The following is a 13,451-nucleotide window of genomic DNA, read 5'->3' as shown; positions in this document are numbered from 1 at the left end:
GATATATAAAAAACTCATCAACAATATGGAGGACCCGTTGATACTAATCAGGTCGCAGTGGAGTGCAGACGGGTTGGAGCTAGACGACAAAGATTGGCGGGAGGCGGTTTCCTCCCCACCTGTAGTGGCCATACAGATGAGGCTCAGGCTAGTTCAGGTCAAGATCCTCCACAGGTCTTATATCACAGGGCCTCGCCTGGTTCGAATGCATATGTCAGAAAGTGGGGAATGTCGCAGGGGATGTGGAGAACTTGGAACTTTCATGCACATTTTGTGGCACTGCAGCGAGGTACAGACCTATTGGGTAGAGATCCATGATAGACTGCGGGCTGTCCTCGGGGTGGACTTGCTGCCAGAGGATCGTAGGTGTATTTTGAATGTATGGGAGCCAACGGATCTGTGTTTGTATAGGAGGCAGCGGGTGACGTTGGCATGCATGGTTGCCAAGCGCAACATCGCTCAGCTGTGGGGAGCTAGACAGTCACCCCGGGTTGGGAAATGGGCGGAAGACATGGACTGATGTATGTTTAAGGAGAGATCGGTCTACGTGTCCAGAGGTTGCCCCCAAAAGTGGGGAAAGAAATGGGCGGACTGGAATAGTTACCGAGATGACATCTGTACGCCACCGATCCGTCTAGAAGGAGAAGAAGCTGCAGGAATCCCCATGATCCCCTGATCATTATTTTATATGTACTGTTTGCAGTGTGAATTTGTATAATGGTGCAATATGTAACTACTGATTAAGTCACCTGATGTTTTCTTTTGTTGAATTGGTAATAAAAAGAATATTTTTTTTTTAAATAACCTTAAAGATGCCTCATGAGAAATATAGTTATTTGCCGGTATAAAGCTAATTTTTTGAAAATGTTAATCATGTCTAGTTGAATTTTTTTAATTTAACGATTTTCAATGTATATAAAGATGTTAGAATGTACATTTTTTGTATTTTTAAAATGATATGTTGCATAGTGAAAATGAATTTACAGTGCTCTGGAATGTCTATATAAATAATACATTATCTATGCATATACATTATTTGAACAGGAGTGACCCTGTATGATGCACGTGAATGTTCTCTAATTTTTCCAAATAGATTTAACATTTCAAAAAATATTTTTGTATCACATTCATATTAATGTAACATCTGCTAAGAGGCCTTGGTCTGTGTCTTGACATTGTTAACGTTCTGGAGTTATCCTGGGAGCTTTATGCAGCACCGATGGTGACTCCAATAACAAACTGTGGACGACTGTCCTTGTTGAGGATTTAGCCGATATAGCGGTGTTTGTGAACCCACAGAAGTTAGGCAAATCTATTTTTGTTGGTGTTACTGGAGATGAAGCCTACGGCACACACAGGAAACTAATTTGTGGCAACTTATTCGCACATATTTTGTGCAAATGTCCATGGTATTTAAGCTGTAATCACCTGTGATCAGGAGGTTGTAATAAAAGTCTATCTTTGTTATAAAGAATTTGTTCTCCAAACGCTGGGATTTTTACAAAAGTATTCTTTATTCTTAAGCCAATTTCCAATCCTTGATTGGACAGACTCAATCAATGTGTTTCCTCCCTATATAGAGACTTCATCAGGGCCTACAAAATACATATATACAATATTCAATACTTCAAACTTTCAATATTTAGAAAACATTTAGCATTTTGTACATGTTGTGTTTCCATTTTTTTATTTTCTCATTTTTTATAAAAATATTATATAAGTATGCACCTTATGCACATACATTATCAATTAATTCAAATGTGCCCAACACTACAATGTTATCCCAAATTCATAATGTGACCGTAATCCTATGCATATACAATCTCAGATAATCAACAGTGATCCCAGTGATTACAAAGATACAGTGTACAAATATTATATTTCTTATATCCTTATTCCACCATGATGAATTTTGTTATGCATTTGATATAAACAGGAGGAGAGAGCCATTACTTACAGCAAGTGTCTCATAGTTAAACTTCGATCTATCTGGTTCTTATCAATTCCAATCAGATTGTATTTATTGATAAAATAAAATAAAACAGTCTTTTAGTTACGTATCATTATCTAAACCCGTCAAGCCTAACACGAATATTTAGCCAAAGGAATAAAATGTTCAAACGTAGCACGTTATAGTTACCTACACTTTATGTTCATATCCATTTCCCTGCCTCAAAAACATTCACAAACGCCACTCAGCAGCAACCTAGAAGTACATTGTAGTCCTTCCCAAGTTCAACAGAATTATATCTTGCAGGAGGACCTTCCTCGCTATTAGCACAGGTCCCACCTAATATCAAAGGGGCATATTATCAAGGGGGTTTATCTCCACTTTTTTGGCTTTAAAAGCCAAGAAAGCGGAGATAAAATGATCTCCCTATTACCTAGCTGTCGCTAACACCAGTTAGCGACAGCTAGTAGGATATAATGACCATCTTGGGCCCCATTTTGCATTTCAGTGATATTTATCACTAATGACATGCAAAGTGGGCGTGCCAAGATTTTAGCGACTGAAAACAGTCGCTAACATAGCTATCTCCTATTACCAACTTTTGGAGATATTCGCGCTAAGCGCGAATATCTCCAAAAGCTAACACCTGCCCTGAGCAGTTCTTAGCCATGTTATCCAATGGGAGGTGGATAACATGGCTAAGAGCATTAGCTCGGTAATGCATGAATATCGCTGACTTTTCAGCGATATTCATGCATTGCGGCGATTTTTATCGCATTTGCGATAAACCTTGGTAATACCAAGGTTTATTTGCGGTAAAAATCGCCACAGCTCAGCGGTAAATTTGTGTCTCTAACCAAGCAATAGCGATAATTATCGCTATTGCTTGGTAATATGCCCCTACATTCTTTAGCAAGTAAACATTGTGTAAGTCTAATCGCACCCACGACTTAGTGACACAATGATGCAGGCACTCAAATCTTTGTTTCTAACCCCTGCCACATCAAGTTATAAAACACATAGCCAGTATTCACCCGTAATCTTACACCGCATCTATATAGCTCAATCGCACAATCAACAGCAAAAGACAATTGATTTACATCTGGGTGCAGGTCAAGCACAGTTTCCAATCATACACATTCCTGTTACGTGAGTACACACGTGATACTTCACCTCTCCTCTCCTCAACTCACCTCTCCTCACACATCCCACATACTGATGAATGGATGAAAAAAAATGAACATTTGTACCACACACTACTAATCAAAGGTGTCTAGGCACCCAAGAGACTGGACTAGGAAGTGGAGACAGCAACAGAGTTTTAGTTATTGAACAGCCATGTTTTCAAAGATTTCCCAAATGACAAAAGATCAGTTTTAATTTTCAGAGAAATAGGAAGAACATTCCAGATCCTGGCAGTACCACTATAAAACTTCTTGCACCCCATCTGCCCATTTTGATTTTCGGGATGACAAGGTTGAGGGCCGAAGAGGATCTGAGTTGCCGAGGGAGGGCATATCTGCGAAATTTATTTTTGAAGAAATCAGGCCCTGACCTTTTTGTGCCTTGAAGGCAACACAGAGAGACTGAAAAATAATTCATTTTTTCATGGGGAGCCAATGCAGTTGTGGTAAAAGATGAGAGACTGATTGAAACTTTGGAGTTGACAGAAGCAGATGAGCGGCTCCATTCTACAAACCCTGGAGCCTATTAAGGCTTTTATTCTGAATGTTTAAGAACAAGGCACTGTAATAATCCAGTTTCGATAGAATTAAGGTGGTGATGACCTCTTTCTGAAGCTCAAGAGGGATGAAAGGTAGGACTTTACGGAGGATCTTTAAGGTCAGGAAAAAAGAAGAGGTTATAGAGTTCATATGACCTTCGAAAGAGAGTTTATCGTCAAAAAGTACTCCTAGATTTCTAACTTTTGCAACCGGTGCAGGGGCTTCCCCATTTCTACCAGCCACCACCTTGGTGTCCAGAATTACCTATTCCCAAACAAGATGAACTCTGTTTTCCCTGTGTATAATTTAAGACAATTTCCTGACATTGAGCTCCCTACCTCACGCATACAATCCCAAAATCTGTGAGCCATAGTATCCGGATCACCGGACAATGACACTACAATCTATGTGTCATCGGTATAAGAGACCACAGAGAAGCCAAATGAGCCTAGCTAAATGTGTCATATATATATTGAATAGCGTGGGGCTCAGAGACGAACCCTGTGGGACACCACATGGTAGAGAGAATGCCTTTGACTAAACCTGTTAATCTCTACAAATTGCTCTCTATCCAAAAGAAAGGAAGATAAAAGAATTAGGCAATGACTCGATCCCAATGAATGCAAGACGGTCGATGGGAATATTATGGTTGACCATTTCGAAGGCTGCAGACAGGTCTAATATAAAAGATAAGAACAGTCCTACCTCCCTTATCCATAGTTTACCTTATTTCCTCAGCTGCCGTGATCAGGGCAGATTCTGTGTTATGTTGACGTCTAAAGCCATTTTAAGAGGAATATAATAGATTGTTGTTTAAGATGAAGGCAGATAGCTCTGAGTTTATGACTTTTTCTACTAATTTAGCTGGAAGGGGGAGGCGAGAAATTGAATTATAATTATTATGGTCATTTAGCGTCAAGGTTAGGCTTCTTTAGTAGTGGGAGGATGAAGGCCCTTTTCCATTCCTTGGCAAAGTAACCCTCACTGAACATTTTATTGAAGCTGTCCTTAAGATAGATGGCAACAGTCCCCAATTTACGGTGGACAAGGGTCAAATGGGGAACCGGACTTAGTCTGCATAAGCAGGGCCTGTACTGAGTCTGCCTTTAGCGCGCTGAGATAGTTTAAAAATATGAGAGAGACCCCTTTCGAACAACCAGGGGATTAGGATACTTTTAAACAGAACAAAGGAGAGAATCCCTTGGTGGACCAGACTACCTTTCGCTACTCACATTAGCTTTAGCCCATGTATTAGAACAACCATCTAATATTGGCACCATAGATTTCAAGATAACTAGCTAAAATAAATCTTTTATTTTTTTAATTAAAAACAACATCTTCAACATTACACCAATCAATCTTAAAAATGCATTGTCATAAAAAACATATACTTCAATTTCATGTTTGTGTACACCTCAAATTACATATGTCTAGCAACCTTTGATCAAAAACACAGGTTTTATAAAACAGACAAATTAATTGCCACAATTATAGATTACATACACCTAACAAAAGAAAAAGAAGAGAGACAAAAAAACAGACACTAGATTTTGTCATAAGAACCACACATCAGGGTTAAAAGTACTTCTTGGCCTTTCCTAGATATGCTTAAATATTCATAGCTACAGGATCGGCCGCCTCCCTTAATTGTGTGTACTAGAGCGTTCTAGTACACAAAATAGTGTCTGTTTATCAGCGGGATCGTAAAGGACTCGCCATTTTCTTTCCTGCTTGAGACACTCTTGTTTCAGACTTCTGAGGGTGTCGTCAAACCATGGCTCAGTCCTTGCAGACCTATTAGTCTTTGAGGTCTTGGGAAAGGCCAGTTTGTTAAGGATGGAAAGAAACCAATTATGATAGTCTAAGGTGGCCGACTCCAGGTCCTGAGGGGAGTCCGGCTTTGATTCAACCAAATGTTGTCTGAAAGAGTCTGAAATAATTTTATGCCATGATCTGCTGACGGTATTCCTAACTTTAGGTGTATGGGGCCTACCGAACCAGCTACACCTTCTATATTTAAAGACAATATGATTGCACAATGGCCAGACCAGACTAGTGGCAAGATGTATGTCACCAAAAGATGCAGATTATCAGAGAAAATTCTATCTAAGCTATGAACCGCGCTATGAGTAGGGCCGTTAACAAGTTGAGCCAAACCACTTCTCATCATAAAATCGAAGAGAAGAATTGCATCATTATGTGTGGAAAGTTCAAGATGTAAGTTAAAATCAGCCAGGATAGTGAAATCCGGGGAGTTGATCTTAGCATCAAGAAACTGACTACTATTGTCCAGGAAGCTGGTTCTAGGACCAGGTGGTCTATAAATAAGTACTCCATTAAATACATAATAGTGGGTGAGCAGAATTTCAAATGCCAGAGCTTCACAATTAGGAGTCTCTTCTAACTTCCCCATGGTGACTAAGAGCTGCTCCCTGTAAATAATAGCTACACCGCCCCCCTTTTTACCTATCCGATTGAGCCTAAAGATGTTGACATTTATAGGGAAGTCCCTAATAAGGTCGGGACCCGACGATGCCTCAGCTCACGTCTTGGTGATAAAAGCAAGATACAATACATTTGTTTCAAATAAGTAAAAAAAAAAAGCCAATGAATTCTTAATTGACGAACAAGCATTAAGAAGTGACGCGTTAAAAGTCTTAACATAAGAAATAGCGTTGATAGGAGGATGGTTATGCAGTTCCAAAAGTTTTACCATTGTGTTGGATAGAGTCAGCCGACAGACTAGGCATGTTTGACCAGGCTCTGATAGGGATTAACAACGGTCCCTTGGAACAACCAATGTTTTCTCTGAGATCCATAAGTTGATTACACCCATACCATTTTGTATTTACTTGTTTGGATGGAAAACAAGCAGGGGGGCTGGTGCTGAGTGCGGGCCGAGCGCGGACGGGCTCATGCGGGCTTGCCTTAGGCGTGCCTTTGGCACAACAACACAGCTCAGCCATTTAAATAGCCTCCATGAAGTTTTGAGTCGAGTTAGGGGTGTGGCCAAATCAGAACACCGATTCTGGGCCACTTTAGATGTGGTTGCTGTAAAGCCTGTGCTAGCACTATCCAAACCAAGGAATTCTCACATGGAAGACATAAAATTGTTATGAAATCGCACACCAACTGCAACTCTGATAACGTTATCTATGCTATCTTGTGCCCATGCCAATTGATCTATATTGGCCAGACCCAACAAAGAGCCAAATCACGGATACTCCAACATATGAGCCGGATCAGATGTAAAACCCAGGGGGCTCCACTTGTTGACCACTTCTCAACAGCAGGCCATGCACCAGAAAGCCTTAAGTGGGTAGTCATCGAGAAAGCGACATTGGGCCCACGGGGTGGGAATATCTCCAATATTCTTAACACCCGGGAACTAAAGTGGATTTTTACCTTTAATTCCATCGAATCTGGGCTCAACGAACATGACAGTTCATTCTCTCAACTGGCCACTCTACCTTGATGATAGTTTTAATGACATTGCCCGTGGTCTGGAGTCACACTTATAATTAACTACGTGCCTGAGATGTCACCTTTCTAACTCACGAATCCACCTAGTAAGGAGACTCAATAGGTTTGGCCTTTATCCATATACAGCTAAGACACCAGTAGTCTAATGTTGCATTGATCTGCAGCGACAAAATGTATATGGCCTTTACCCGCTTGTGCGAGGTACGCCACATCCACAATGTTGCAATGTTTTTTGCCTATTAACAATCATCACAACAGAGTCACAGTGGCCTATACCCGCTTGTGTGTGGTACGCCATGTATCCCGAGCACTGTTGATTGACATAGGGTCTTCCAAGCTCTGTTTCTACTATGTTGTGATTACAATGCCACTATTCAGTATTTAATGTCTGCATAATAACTAGCACACTTATCTCTTTACAACTGTTAACACGGAGCTACAGTGGCCTATACCCACTTGTGTGAGGTACGCCATGCAATTCAGCATCTTGTTAATATAATGTTAATATAGTTTTAAGCCACTCCGTGGTGATGAAGATGTTACTATTCACTAATGGATGTTCGCGTTATAGCCACCATATAGCGAGGTATTAAGAACAGCTTGTGTCTGTGGACTACCACTGTCGACCACTGTCGGTGCAATGACCCATAGGTGCGCGATTAATTCGACCAACAACACTTAACTACCTAATTTAGATCGGCTATCAAGATCTCCTCTACCAAATCATACTCTTATGCCGATTTTTCTCTAGTCGCTTTGTCATTTTTAACTTGCCATTATTTGCCATGTTTACAATGTACACTAATACACTGTGCGTTATGAGTAATATTTCATGGCTTTCCCAGCAATTGCTAGACCTCTCGCTAGTCACCAAAGCCAGTGAGTCTTTCCACCATGCTTACGTGTCATGTGACCGGTAACCTTGACAACATCCCAATAAGCGGAACTCTGCTTCGCCACTTCTTGTGCGAGCAGTGAACGGCTTCGGATTAATCTTCATACCGGTAAGCACCAGCACTCTTGCGAGTGCATGTGTTTATTTCGCGTTCGCTTAACAGCCCGGTAACACCCTACAACCTCCTTTTCTTTTTGATCCAGTCCTGCCACGGACTTGATGCCTCTGCGCAAGTACCCGTTACCCCACGCCGAAAGTCGAGAAGTTACGGCTGTCGGGTAAGTCTTAAACTGGTTCCCTGCTTTGGGTAATACTCGTCCGTATTGGTCGGTTTTTAAAGTCTCTCTTTGTATATCTTTTATATACAGACTAATTGACCTCTTTGATGCCTAAAGGACCCCTGACCATTAAGTCGTAAGGCTTTTCCGAGTAATCCGCTTGTAAGTGTTTTACCATTTTACCATTTCTGTAATGCTGAACTAGCAGCAGTATCAGACCTGTATAATTCTCAATTACAGATCCACTGCCGATACCCACCCTCCACTTAACGGGCCCAGTTGCACACCACCCTTATGTGATGTGGTTGAGCCCTCTCGAGTTTGACCCAAACTACAAGGTACATTTGTTATCCACCGAATTTGCATAATGTTGACCCTTGGTACTCATTAGTTGTTGCTAATCCATGCAGAGCCCCTTGGTGCTTGTATTTGGTCTGCCCCAACGCGGTGAGACCTATCTTCAGACCGTTCCTCTTTTTTGTATAATGATCGCGATTCAGGTTTAATGATACATTAATTGGCTGAACAAGTCGTGCCTTTGGCGACATATTTTTCAAACTATTTATACCTCACATGACTTTGCTAAGCGTTAGCCACTTTCATTTAACAGTTGGCGTGCTGTTTAAACTCGAGTAACATATGGGAATTTCTTTCCTTTTGAATAATACTTGCATATTTGTATATCAATTAGGTCACGTGCCCCCCTCTCCCCAGTCCTGAGGAAGACCCCACGGCAAGATTAAAACCTACATCTGCGCACGAGGGTCGAAACGTCGACAACATTTTGTTTTTGGCTGTCAACTCCACACCCTATTGGCTTCATTAATTGTACATTTGGAGTATGACTTGTGTGAAATAATGTATATGAACCTAATGGTCGCTGTATGGGTACATTGATATGTAACTCCATTTAATTTGCTTTAGTCGTCGATTTTACTGTCACTGCAATACCCTTCTTCCTTCACCCATTTCCTACACGTATCACAAACCCCTCCCTTCTCTCCCTACCTTCGGGGCACTATAAAATAGTCACTGATCAATGTATGTTTATTGTGACGTATACAATATGATACTAGCACATTGTGAATAAAACAATGCTGCTCCATGATTGGTTTCTTTGATGGTTTATACTTTCCTTGTTATTACACTTTTTGTTTCATGTTTACTGGGACCCCCTCCCATACTACAAATCAGAACACCAGCGACATGTACCGATTGGAAGAAAGTGCGGGCACTCAAATAAGCAAACCGGGGACCAGCAACTCCCCCTTACCTTGACCAGCCTCCACTGGCAAGGCAAGATACTGGTAAAGCAAAATCAAATTAAAATAAAAGTGTGAAATGTTAAAAGCATTAACCCATTAAAAAGGGTTAAACAACCCACTCCAAGATGGCACCCAGTCACAATAGGAGCCCGGCAACTCCTAAAACTGGCACCAAAGTGCCTACAAGGAACAAAAAGCAGGGCAAAAGTTAAGCATAGGAGGTAAAACAGAGCAGTACCTCTCAGTTCAGTCTTTTGCCTGTTTTGCAGTCTATTACTACAATATATGATACAATATTATTGGCAATGTTGCTTTAACAAGCACATAAACCTTCCGCTATTTATCAAGCAACATCCCCGAACTGTATAAAACATCGGGATTATCATACATTTCTCTACCCGGATTCAGACTAGGGAATGTTCCCTACTCACCACAATGTTGCTCCTACGTCGGGCAAAGAAACGCTCCCACTTTCCCTTGGAATCAAGAGTGCATCAAGCGGCACCACCATTTAAAAACCCACATGTGATAAATTTCCAATCCAACACCTGAGTTTGTGTCAATTTCCGTTCCAACTCTATGGTGCCACGGTCACATCAGACACCCTCTTGGTGTTCCTATCTGTGATGCCAATCCTCGTATTAACCCCTCAAGGTGCATTATTCTTTGTTACAAACCTGGAAAGGGGCGACCACTCGGTCCCCCCGAACGTATGGTGGAGTACCCCGATCCCCCCGGGAAGCCATCTTGGGCGGGAGGCGAGTCTCGGCTGGTATGCCCAAAGCGGCGTAGCCGGGGCGCGCCTTTTCCCGCCCAAGAGTGGGTTGTCCTAGACACCGAAGCCGCTAGCCACGCCCCGGAGGCGGATTGGAGGTGGGTCCACGCCCGCCCGAAGAAGGATAAAAGGAGCGACAAGCCAAGAAAGCATCCTCTTGTTCCTGTGCTCTGAAGCTGCACCTCCCCGTTGCACGTGAGCTCGAGACGGAACGAAGAGCCAATTTTGAAGGATTTAATTTTGTCTTTGTTCTTTCAGAAAGTCAGCGTTGGACGATGCCGGGCAAGAAGGTCGGAAAGCGGGTCGGTACTGATCAGATGCTCCGCATGCTGGTGAAAGACATGGCCGAGATGAAGAAGCAGATGGCGGCAATGAATGGTGTGGGGGGACCCAAGCGAGTCGTCGGACCAGCATTGCCGGGAGTAGTCCCTAACGGGAGAGGTAGAAGGGCCAAGAAGGGAGCGTCAGGGGGGGAGGCCCCAGTTCCCGAGGCGCCGCCTGCGCACCCAGATACACCGACTGAGGCCCCGATCCCGGTCCCGAACGAGGGGCAACCAATTCCGGTTGTAGTCACCCCCGTGAACGGGGAGGATATGCCTCCCGAACTGGCTGCACAGTTGGCAGCATGGTTGGGGAAAGATAGCGAGGGGGCCACGGCTGATGATGCCAGAGCAGTGATGAAGCAGTTGCGGCAATCAAGAGATGCTGCGAAGGCACCATGTCCTCTTGTTACCCCACAGGCTCCCGTGGAACAACCAGTAGCGGGCGTGAGTTCGGCAGCGACTACGGTCACAGCTACCGGTTCAGGTAAGCAGCTATTGCCGATGGCGGGGGAGGGGCCGGTACCCTCGAGAAGGGAAAAAGTGGCTCAGCATATCCCGATGGAAGTCAAAGAGAGGATATGGGCTGATAAATATATAAACATGTTTTCTTTACTAACTGATCATTATGAGATTGAGCATGTGAAAATTCAAAAGGAGTTTCTGCACCCTAGTGTTTGGCGCGCTAAGATGGCCGCTTTCAGAGTTGATGAAACAATAGGTAATTGGGGCAGAGCGTTTGGGATGTTCACCACAATTATGGGGGAACGAAGGCCCGAACTGTTGGCTGAACTACCCGTGTATCAGACACGTATCATGGAGTTTTCTCAGACATATGAGGGTAATCAATGGTTTTTGTACGATAGCATATTCCGTAAGTCCAAGGAGTTCGACGCATCTCTGACGTGGGATTGTTTCGACTCCATTTCCTGGCAAAAAATGGAGAAATCAGGCATGGCAAAGTCGCCATTGTTGGGGGGGAAGGGGGCGAGTTTTCCCGCCACTCGTCTGGGGCGCCCTTTCGGGCGGGATCAGGCAATGATCAGCACTCAAGGACTAATGGTAACGCAGGTAAAAAAGGGGTATGCTGGAGTTTTAACAGAGGCAAGTGTACAAGGCCCCAGGGGTTATGCAAGTTTAGGCATGAATGTACAGGGTGCGGGCAGTCCTCGCATCCCGAGACCATGTGCAGAGCCAAAACGGGTGACACGGGAAGTAGAGGGGGCGCCAAATAGGTCTGAAATAGTCCGAGGGACGCCTCTACCTACCCCGGTTGATACCATGGCAATGATTCCTTGGCTCAATGAATACCCGGATCATAGCTCCGCTGGGGTGTTGCGAGATGGTTTTTCGTATGGTTTCCGCATCCCGGCGGGGGATTTTCAGGGTGAAACACAATGTAGAAACCAACTGTCGGTTCTGCAGAATACAACTGTGGTACAAGCAAAGATTGGGAAAGAGGTGACCCGGGGTCGGGTTGCCGGACCATATGACATACCGCCAGTTCCTGATTTTGTTTGTTCACCCCTGGGAGTAGTCCCCAAAAAGGACCCAGGCGAATTTAGGTTGATACATAACTTGTCAGCTCCGAGGGGTCTTTCGGTGAACGATGCGATTGACCCGGGAGTTTGTTCGGTGCGGTATGCATCTTTTGATGAGGCCGTCGCCATGTTAAATCGCCTGGGGCCCGGAGCGCTGATGGCCAAATCGGACATCGAGTCAGCGTTCCGGTTGCTCCCGGTACACCCAGACGACCAGCGTCTCCTTGGTTTCATGTTTCAGGGACGCTATTACATGGATAAATGTATGCCAATGGGTTGCTCCATATCTTGTGCGTATTTTGAGAAATTCAGTAGTTTTCTTCAATGGGCGTTCACAAGAATAACGGGGTTTACGCATGTTATGCATTATCTTGACGATTTTCTGTTCCTGGGGGCAGCCGGGGACTCGGAATGTGCACAGGCTTTGAATGAATTTTGTGATCTCATGAGACATTTTGGTGTGTCATTGGCGCCAGGTAAGACTGTGGGACCGTTTACTTCGCTCGAGTTTCTTGGAATAGAGCTCGATTCCGAAGAGGGTTGCTTCCGGTTGCCCAAGGAAAAGGTAATGAAATTCAGGGCCTCGCTGGAAACATGTATTAGCGAGACAAAGGTAAATTTGCATCAATTACAACAGACTGTGGGTCAGCTGAATTTTGCCCTTAGAGTGATACCAATGGCTCGCCATTTTTCCCGCTCGATTGCACAAGCCATGGTCGGCCTTAAAGAAGGGCACCACCGCACAAGGCTCTCGGCAGAGGTTCGCCAGGACATGCGCATATGGTTGGCATTTCTGGCGGATTTCAATGGTCGTGTGGTCTGGAACAAACCGGCGGTGTCCTCCGAGGAGCTGGGGTTGTGGACAGACTCGGCAGGGAGTATGGGCTTTGGCGCCATATTTGGTAATCACTGGTCAGCCCGAACATGGCCGTCGTGGCCATCACCCATGTGATCTCACTCGACTCAATAACAAATCAATATGTCACATTTCAATTATATCTATTGATCTCTGAATAACTAAATCCCTTCACAACATTTCTAAGCTCCACCCAATCCATCTTTCTACTCAATGGTATTGTGGTTAGAATGGGTGCCACCTTGTTGTTCCTTCCGGCGATATAAATTCTGATTTTTATCCTCTCCTCATTATCTTATTCTACTTGTTACACTCATTATGTACCTAGTGTCATTATGTACCCAGTGTCCTACATACCAAAAT

The sequence above is a fragment of the Lissotriton vulgaris genome, chromosome 10 (assembly GCF_964263255.1).
Source record: "Lissotriton vulgaris chromosome 10, aLisVul1.2, whole genome shotgun sequence".
NCBI lineage: Eukaryota > Metazoa > Chordata > Amphibia > Caudata > Salamandridae > Lissotriton > Lissotriton vulgaris.
This window is presented reverse-complemented; position numbering follows the sequence as displayed.